Below are 8,958 nucleotides of genomic sequence, written 5' to 3'. Positions count from 1 at the left end.
CTCCTCGGTTTAGACTGGCACTCAGAGGCTGTGAAACTCTTCAGTGCTGTTCACCAAATACCTCCAATTTTTCTTCTTCCAAGCACCCGGTGAGATTGTACTTCCTTCCCCAGCGGCTCCATGTGGCTATGTGACTGTATCTAGCCAGTGAGTAGTTAATAGAATTGTCATATTCTCATTGGTATATTCACTTGTTGGTGTGAGACCCCCCTGGAGCATTTTTCCCTTTGGAACAAGGACCAGCATTTTCCTAGGAGGCTGCCTTCATTAGCATAAGTTCCTGGGTGACTGTGGTGAGCAGCGCCCCCTGTCTGCCTATAAGTAGCATGAACAAGCAATAAACTCATGTTTTGAGCCAGCAATACTGGAGATGGTTAATTATTGCAACGTTCCCTGGGTTAATCTGATACAGATTCCTCAAAAGAAGATTTGTAGGATAGAGCATAGGGTTAAAAGTGCCAGGCACTAAGGACAGAGTGATCTGAGAAAAAGCCAAGCATCACTACTGGTCCTGAATACTAAAAACAATACTCACTAGACACAGCCTACTGTCTCAGCCCTAAGTCATATTTAACATTGGTAAGAAAATGGCCAGACAAAAGTGCAGTAAACAGAATGTGTTAAGAGTTCAATCATACAGTTAAAGATAAACTTATTTTTTAACCTTTACTCTTTCTTTGAAGCTTGCCACTGTGCTATAAATTCTCATGCCTGAGATTTCAATAAATGCATGTGAGGATTGTTGGGAAGGGTTGCACCCTTGTCTCTCCCTGTGGAGCTCTTGTTGGTGTCATCCTCCAGGGTCCCTCAGTTCAATGCAAAATGGACTGAGTAGGTGTTATTTATTTGCATCAAGTCTCACCAACAAAGACTGATGAGGAAAATGAGAAAAAGGAAAAGATGATCTTGCCTTATTTACAGGGCATTTACTGAGAATACCTGCCTCTGCATTTAAAAAAAAAAAACAACAACAACAACAGCTACAGCAGAAGTGTCCTTACATTATTTTGTTCAGTGCCTTCAAACAAGGGCCTCTGTAACAAATTCCCTCAGATCTCAGGGCCCAAGAAAACTTTACCCACTTCTCTCGGATAACAGGTTCACTTCTCCTGTTAACCAGGAGAAGTGAACCTGTTATCTTTTTGCTATTAAATGACAAAAGCCATACTCAGGCTTTTTCGATGCTCTAAGCCTCTGTTTCAGAGATGGTGTAAAGCCAATAGATTTCCTAGAGAAGTTTTTCCTACTTTTTGTACATGTCCTATTATTATCCCACTATGTCTGAGGTAACTTTGTGTCATGTCCTTATATATCCGCCTGAAACCAAAACTCTGGTCAGTTCTTTAGTCTACATATAGGAATGCCTTTAATTTTTTTTTTTTTTATGAGACACAGTCTCACTTATGTTGCCCTCAGTGGAGTGCCGTGGCATCACAGCTCACAGCAACCTCAAACTCTTGGGCTTAAGCGATTCTCCTGCCTCAGCCTCCTGAGTAGCTGGGACTACAGGCGTCCACCACAATGCCTGGCTATGTTTTGTTGCAGTTGTCATTGTTTAGCTGGCCCCGGCCCAGTTCAAACCTGCCAGCCTCAGTGTATGTGGCCGGCGCCTTAATCACTGTGCTACGGGCACCACCTGCATACCTTTAACTTTTACTCTAGAAGTCTTTGAAATGAATAAATTTGTCCCAAATCTATACTATCCGCTAAGGATAGTTCTTTCAAATATGCCTACCTGTCCAGCTTGGCTCATGCAATATGCTCCAGAAAACAAATAACATCACTACCAGGTAAGACCCTAATTTAGCAGACATCCTATAAAATTCAACACATATTTCTTCTCATTGTTAAGTCAATCATTCTCGCACCTTAATGAAATCTCCCTTTGCTTGTTCCCATAGAGAACAAATGTCTTCTTGTTTTCTTTTTCCTCTCAATCCTCTCAATCTATTTAACCTAAACAGAAAGTTTTTACTTAGTCACCTCATCTCTTCTTTCGACAAACATTTACGGGGCATTTACTACATGCTGGGTGCTGCTGTAGCTACCAGGGATACAGACAAGTGCAGGCTGTTTTGAAACTCAGGCTGAGTCCAGTGCCTCTGTTGTCATGGTGAAGGCATTTTCCAGTGAAAATGATTCTGTTCATCAGCACTTCAAAGGTGTGGTGTATGTGGCTGGCGCCCTCGCTGCTGAGCTATACGCACCGAGCCTGCCAAAGGAATTCAATTTGACCTATACCCCACAACAAGTACCACATTCTACACAACAACACTGAAAAGAAAAATTTGTGAAAACACTTACTCTTATTATATGTAATATATTGGTGTTTTCTATTCTTTTTTCCTCTAAAATATTAGTTGAGATGCACTGCTATTGTCTGAATGTTTGTGTCCTGCAAAAGTCATGTTGAAATTTAGTTGCCTTACTGACAGTATTAAGAAATGGGACCTTTAAGAGGTAATCAGAAAGCCGGGTGAGATTGCTCCTGTCTATAATTCTAGCACTCTGGGGAGGCTGAGGTAGGAGGATCATTTGAGGCCAGGAGTTCAAGACCAGCCTCTACTCGAAACCAGACCAGCCTGAGCAAGAGAAAGACTCTGTCTTTACTCAAAATAGAACAATTAAGGCTGGGCGCAGTGGCTCATGCCTATAATCCTAGCACTCTGGGAGGCTGAGATAGTTGTATTGTCTGAGCTCAGGAGTTCACAGACCAGCCTGAGCAAAAGCGAGACCCTGTCTCTAAAAAATAGCCAGGCATTGTGGTGGGCATCTGTAGTCCCAGCTACTTGGGAGGCTGAGGCAAGAGGATCACTTGAGCCCACAAGTTTGAGGTTGCTGTGAGCTATGAGGCCATAGCATTCTAACCAGGGCAACAGAGTGAGACTCTGTCTCAAAAAAAAAAAAAAGAAAGAAAAAGGAGAGGGAAGGGAAGAGAAGGGAAGAAAAAAAGAGGAAAGGGAAAGGGAAAAAGAAAAAAGACAAGAGAAGGGAAGGGAAAGAAGGGAAAAGAAAAGAAAGGGAAAGAAGAGAAAAGAAAAGAAAAGAAAAATTAGCCGGGCATTGTAGGGGGTGTCTATAATCCAGCTGTTCAGGAGACTGAGGCAGAAGGATGGCTTGAACCCAGGAGTTCAAGATTGCTGTGAGCTACATCCAGCACTCTAGCCTGGATGACAGAGCCAGATTCTGTGTCAGAAAAAAAAAAAGAGAGAGAGAGATTATTAGGCTATGAGGGCTCCGTCTTCATGGGTGGGATTGATGCTGGTATAAAAGGCAAGTTTGGTCCTCTCTGAAGGCTCTCTGACAGATGCTGGCCCTTTGATCTTCAACTTCCCAGCCTCCGGAACTGTGAGGAAGTATGTTTCTGTTCATTATTAATTACCCAGTCTGTGGTATTTTGTTATACAAGCACAAAACATACTAAAATACTAAATTGATTTCACAAGCCTTCGTGGGTATAGACCAGTACTTGGAAATACACAACTTTAAGTCCTCTATAATGCAGGATCTGAGACAGGCAGAGATGTCCAAAGGAAAGATTTATTTAGTGAAGTTCACTGTATAGCAAAGTTCAGAGAGTGAAGATGGCAGAAAGAAAAGCCCCACAGGCTTTGGTTGAAGTAGTTCTGGAGAAGTGTCCTTCAAGAGACTCTCAAGTAGTTTCCACCCGTCTCCCACCCAGCATCTCTCCAAGACCTGTTTCTGGGCTTGAGTTGCAGACTCTGGGAAGAGGGTCTGCTGCATTCTATTTTTTTTTTTGGCGGCAGTGCAGTGCTGATATCATAACTCACAATAGCCTTGAAATCCTAGGCTCAAGTGATCCTCCTGCCTCAGCCTCCCAAGAGGCTGGGACTATACAACACTAAGTCCAGCTGAAGTTTGTATAGATAGGGGTCTCACTATGTTGTCCACGCTTGTCTAGCTTCAAGCAGTCCTCCAGCCTCCCAAAGTGTTAGGACTACAAGTGAGAGCCACATCACTGAGCCTCTTTTTGTTGAGGAACTGGAGCTGCTTCCCTGAGTCTTTCCTTCCGTGAGGTAAACCTGCCTTTCCTCATTTCCCCAGGGGCTTTGCCTCCCTGCCCTTCCCCCACCCACCCTAATGGGGTAACAGGTGAACCTGCTCCCTAAAAAGGGTTCCTTTTGCCCAGATCAAGTAGGTTTCATCGGTAGGTTTCAAGCCTCTTTTCCCCTGGGCTCCACTTCAGTTCTTATTGGCTTTGACTTTCCCTGGCAAGAAGCACCTCCCAGGGAGGTCTTTAAGTTAGGAAATCTCTCACTTGTAGATGACAGAAAACTCGTTTGAACTGGCCCCAGCCTTAAAGGAATTAACTGGGTCCCCAAACCAAATTGTCTCCAGTTCAGCTTAGATCTCAATTTCCAAAGCTAGGATCATATCCATGTCAACTTGGCCTCCTCTAGGTTGGTTCCAACCTCAGAGGGACTTTCCCTATGGTCCCAAGGTGCTGCAGAGCCTTCAGCTGTCCCTCCCTCACCCTCTGAGCTTCCCTTTAATGAGCTCAAAGTAGGAAATATGTACATTCAGAACCACTAGGGGGTGGGAGTGGTGGAAGTAGTAGCTTTCCCATAGTTTGAACTCTTCTTTTTAAGAGACAAGGTATGTTAGTCTGTTTTGTGTTGCTACAGGGGAATATCTGAGGGTGGGTAATTTATAAGGAAAAGTGGTTTATTTGCCTCACGGTTCTGCAAGTTGTACAAGAAGCGTGGCACCAGCATCTGCTTCTGGTGAGAGCTTCAAGGAGCTTCTAATTAAGGCAGAGGTAAAGAGGGAGCAGGAGAGGGAGAGAGAGGGAGGGAGGAGACAGTGCCAGCTTCTCTTAAACGACAGCTCTCCTGTGAACTAATAATGTAAGAACTCACTTAGTATTGAGGGGAGGGCACAAAACTATTCATGAGGGACCTGCCCCCGTGACCTAAACACCTCTCACTGGTCCTCCCCTCCAACACTGGGAATTAAATTTCAACCTGGGATTTGGAGGGGCCAAACATCCAAACCATATCATGGGGTCTCACATGTTGCCCGGGCTAGAGTCTGGTAGCAAGATAATAGCTCACTGCAGCCTCAGCATCCTGAATAACTAGGATAGCTAGGTCTACAGGGGTGTGCCACCCCACCCAGCTGATTTTTTTTTTTTTAAGAGATTGGGTCTTGCTATGTTGCTTAGGCTGGTCTTGAGCTCCTAACCTCAAGCATTCCTCACACCTCAGTCTTCTGAAGTACTTGGATCAGAGGATTAAGTCACCCATGCCCAGCCCCCAGTTTCAAGTTCTTTAGGAGCTAGAGTTACCCTCCTGGGAGGCACAGGGACTATGGAGAGAAGGTGTGGAATAAAAATTAGAAAGCCAAGTGCGGTGGCTCACACCTGTAATTCTAGCATTCTGGAAAGCCAATGTGGGAGGATTGCTTCAGCTCAGGAGTTTGAGACCAACCTGAGCAAGAAAAATGAGACCCCATCTCTACTAAAAGTAGAAAAAATTAGCCAGGCACGATATTGCCTCCCTGTGGTCACAGCTATCAGGAGGCTGAAACAGGAAGATCACCTGAACCCAGAAGTAAGCTGGGGTGACAGAGTGAGACTCTGTGTCCAAAAAAAAAAAAAAAAAAAATAGAGTACTGGGAGGAAGGAAGAAATGAATTCCGAAGTGTCAAAAATAACTTATGGCCTCCTGTGCATGGGAGCATCAGAGAGATAAATATGTTAAACAATCTATAAATATTAAAATGGGTTGGCACACACCACCTGCTAGTATCAGGGACACAATCTGTGAGCGAGCAAGGTAGCAAAGGGTGGGGCAAAGCTGAAATTAAATTTTTTTTTTTGGAGACAGTCTTACTATGTTGCCCTCAGTAGAGTGCTTTGACATCACAGCTCATAGCAACCTGAAACTCTTGGACTTAAGTGATTCTCAGCCTCCCAAGTAGCTGGCACTACAAGTGCCTGCCACAATGCCTGGCTATTTTTTGGTTGCAATTGTTTAGCTGGCCATGGCTGGGTTTGAACCTGCCACCCTCAATGTATGTGGCTGGCTCTGTAAACACTGTGCTATGGGCGCCAAGCCGAAATTAAATTTTTTTTTTTTTTTGAGACAGAGCCTCAAGCTGTCATCCTGGGTAGAGTGCTATGGCTTCACAGCTCACAGCAACCTCTAATGCCTGGGCTCAAGCGAGTCTCCTGCCTCCACCTCCCACGTAGCTGGGACTACAGGCGTCTGCCACAACACCCTGCTATTTTTTGATTGCAGCCCTCATTGTATGGCAGGCCCGGGCTGGATTCGAACCCACAAGCTCATGTGGCTGGCGCCTTAGCCGCTTGAGCCACAGGCGCCGAGCCAAGTCCAAGTTTCTTAACAAGGCATGCAGGAGGATGCCATGAGCTGATCATCATCCTTTAACATCACCCTCCCCCACCAGTACACTAGCCACCTAAATAAACCCTGAGTATAGTCAGCCTCCCAAACTTTCTCTAGCATATTACATTCTGACAAGTCATCATATTTTTGAAAGAGCTGGTGCCTGAGCCTAAATGTCCTCACTACAATCCCTTACCTAATACCTCATCTCCTCAGCCTTCATCTTCATCTGAGTAAGACATCCTTTAAGACAAATTAATAGGCACTCATTTATGCCTGTAATTGCTATGTCTACTTGTTCCCACTAGAGGGCAAGCTTCTTCTTTTTTTTTCTTTTTGCAAGGCCTCCATTTTATTTTATTTTATTTTATTTTTCAGGAGTTTATTTATTTTTTTTTTTATTGTTGGGGATTCATTGAGGGTACAATAAGCCAGGTTACACTGATTGCAATTGTTAGGTAAAGTCCCTCTTGCAATCATGTCTTGCCCCCATAAAGTGTGACACACACCAAGGCCCCACCCCCCTCCCTCCGTCCCTCTTTCTGCTTCCCCCACCCATAACCTTGTCATTATTCTTAGTAAAGCATCACAAGAATGGAGAAGCATGAATCCTCCTATCTTTTTTTAAATTTATTTTTCATTGAGTTGGGGTCTCGGTTGCCCATGCTGATCTTGAACTCATGGCCTCAAGAGATCCTCCCATCTCAGCCTCCTAAGTAGTTTGCAGGCATGATCCAGCGTGCCTGGGCTATCTTTCACATCCTTTACCCTGGCACCAGCATGTGGTTATTGGATGCATAAATGAATGGGCAGATGGATAGATGATGAGTGGATAAAATCAGCATGTTAAAATTCTAGTATAGTATTTATGTAATTGTTTACAGTTTATCAAAAAAAATTTTGTATTTGAAATAAAAACTTTATTCTGATTCTAAACAAAAAGGAATGGAAATGACATTAACAAATAAGATTTCATCACTGCATACTGTGATGTGACTGTAGCAGTCTTACATTCAAAACTCAAGAATGAATCAACTGCTTTCCAAAACAGCTAAATATGCAGGCCCAAAGGGTGAAGGTGTTTTTAAAACTGCCACATTCACTCCAAAGCCCATCCATACCCTTCAGTATCCTACAGATGAAACTGTTCCTCTTAGCTAGAAAATAAAGTGGCACACACACTGCATCACTGACATCATAGGATAGCCTATAAAACTAGACTTCTGACGCTGGGCTCCAACTCCATTCTCACAGGTCATCATCCTCATCTGGGAGAGCAACCTCTAAGTCATGCTCATACTGTGCTGCCAAAGCTGGGTCCACGACAGCCTCTGGGGGGCCAAAAGCAGGCATGGCAACAAACTCCAAGTTAAGGTCTCCAGTGAAATTTGCAGTAAGTCAGAGGAAGGGCTTTTCAAAGTAGTAGTTACTTTGAGCAATAATGTTGTAGTACTGAAGATTATTCTTTTGGGGGAAGACATTATATTTTGCCTTCATTTGCCTGCCCTTAATGTCTACTTTGTTGCCACACAACACAAAGGGGATGTTCTCACATTCTCGTATTAGATCTCTATGCCAGTTTTACACATTCTTGTAAGTAACTCTTGATGTTACATCAAACATTATAATGGCACACTGGGTTTGGATATAATAGCCATCTCTCAGTCCAACAAATTTCTCCTGGCCAGCTGTAGCCCATACATTGAGCTTAATGGAACCTCTGTTGGTGTGGAACACAAGTGGATGGACTTCACCACCTAAGATGGCTACATACTTCTCAAATTCACTGATCAAATGACATTTTGCAAATGTAGTTTTTCCAGTACCACCATCACCAACCAAAACAAATTTGAACTGCATCTGAGGTTCTCTGTGAGCAGCCATAATGGTGTTCTTTCTAGAAGCATCTCTTCACCCATATAACTGAGAAAATTTTTTCTTAACTTTTAAAATTTGTTATTTGTTTTTATTTTTGCAAGGATGGGGGTGGTCTCACTCTTGCTCAGGCTGGTCTTGATCTCCTGGCCTCAAGCAATCCTTTCACCTTGGTCTCTCAAAGTGCTAGGATGACAGGTGTGAACACTCAGCTAAAATATGACTTAGCATATACAGAAATTATATGATAAAATGGAAAGAATAATGGAAAAGTAAGGAATCAAGTTAGAATTTGGTTGATTCTTAGTCCTGTCTTTGTCACAAACTGGTAGAGGCATGTTCCTGTATTTCTTTCTTTTTTTTTTAGACAGAGTCTCACTCTATTGCCCTGGGTAGTGTGCCATGCCATCATACCCCACAGCAAACTCAAACTCTTGGGGCTGATCAATCTTCTTGCCTCAGCATCCCAAGTAACTGCAACTACAGACGCCTACCACAATGCCCAGCTATTTTTGTTGTTGTTGTTGTCATTGTTGTTTAGTAGGCCCAGGCTTGGACCTGCCAACCCCAGTGCATGTGGCCCAAGTCCTAACTAGTGAGCTATGGACGTGGAGCCAATCTTCCTGTATTTCTTGACTTATAGCTTTTTCCTTGCATCATTCTCGCATCTTATTTCTGTGGTCACAGCTCCTACTCACTGTCTCTTCCTACT

General features: G+C 43.6%; 1 pseudogene; it reads right to left on the bottom strand.

Annotated features, from left to right (window-relative positions):
* Nucleotides 1–7,619: 7,619 nt before the first annotated feature.
* LOC128583665 (GTP-binding nuclear protein Ran-like) lies at nt 7,620–8,255 on the bottom strand (annotated as a pseudogene).
* Nucleotides 8,256–8,958: the final 703 nt, after the last annotated feature.

Source organism: Nycticebus coucang, chromosome 4 (genome assembly GCF_027406575.1).
Source record: "Nycticebus coucang isolate mNycCou1 chromosome 4, mNycCou1.pri, whole genome shotgun sequence".
NCBI lineage: Eukaryota > Metazoa > Chordata > Mammalia > Primates > Lorisidae > Nycticebus > Nycticebus coucang.
Note: the sequence above shows the minus strand (reverse complement) of the source record. Positions and strands in the feature narration are given on the sequence as shown.